Here is a 1,295-nt window from a genome sequence, read left to right as displayed (position 1 = left end):
TTTCGAACTGACTGTTAAGCAAAAACTGTGGTATGGAACACTTAACTAGTTTTGTTGGTGAAACGTGCACTTGCTATCATCATGTAGCTGATGTTCACAGTTTTGTTTTTTTGATATTAAGATGATGCTGTATTCTGTTATTGTTGTGACAGCATTGGTAAGGGAAAAAAGCAAAGCCTGTGTAATCTTGTCCTTGCACTTGATGCGAGGCTTTTGAAAGAAAGCTACTTTTTCCATCCTCCATTTCGTTTGAAAAGCCAAGCTTTTCAGAAAAACAGAAGATGGACAGCACGTGAACATTGAACCACGATTTCAAACTGCGAGAACTTAGGAGGCCTGGTACATTTTGAAAAAGTTTAATGTAATAATCAAGGTGCGCTTGGTTCCAACATACACTGTGTGTTTTTGAGGAAATTTATTCTTGGTAAAACATAATGAAAGCATGCTCGAGCCATTAATTGATAGTTTAGGTATTGTGGTCTATACCATTAAAACCTGCTTGCATTCACAAGATCTATAAGGATAGTTAGTAAGAGCGAGTTACACCGTTACCTTGTTACCTTTGTTGCTTAGCATAGTTCGTCATCTAACTCGTTCTTTCGCATATTCAGTGGGATCATTTGTTAATTATTTTTCATTTAGTAGTGTTTGATTGTCTAAACAGAGTAGAGTGTTTGACAAATACAAATGAAGTCTTTGTTGTAAATTTCATGTCATTCATATATTACTGTCTTTTGTTTTTTTTATTCCCCACAGACATTAGTACCATGTACGATAGCACGGAATAACTTGCTCCCCTTTTTGATCTATATTCGAAAATGCTATTCTACCTCTTCTCAAATGGCATGCTGCCAGCTCTTTCTAGTCTAGATGCCTGTGTGAATGTTTGGGTTCAGTCGCTCAGTTATATCTGTGCAGTGCACAATAATGGCGTCCTCATTTTAACATTTTGAAGATGTGGCCCTGCACGTTCATCAATTCATCCAGAGCGTGGATGTCTGGAACGCTTTTAGGCTTATTGTTTGGATTTAGGAGCAATTTTTAATGTTTTCAAACATGAAGCCCTTATATTGAAGTGATTCTTTCATAATTATTCAGGACTTTTAAAAGACTTGTATTGTCATTGATGAATCATTTCTTTTATTTCATGTCTCGTTTTTCCGATACCAATGTTTCACATGCTCTCTAGCAGTTGTCGGGTGCCTGTCTGTTTAATGTTCCACTTTGTTTTTTTTTGTCTGATGTGGAGCCAACTTGTGCTTTAAAATATGTTAGTATCTGCTTCAAGAAGCATG

This window comes from Rhipicephalus microplus, chromosome 1 (genome assembly GCF_043290135.1).
Source record: "Rhipicephalus microplus isolate Deutch F79 chromosome 1, USDA_Rmic, whole genome shotgun sequence".
Taxonomy (NCBI): Eukaryota; Metazoa; Arthropoda; class Arachnida; order Ixodida; family Ixodidae; genus Rhipicephalus; species Rhipicephalus microplus.
The sequence above is the reverse complement of the archived record's forward strand: the minus strand, read 5'-3'. Positions refer to the sequence as shown.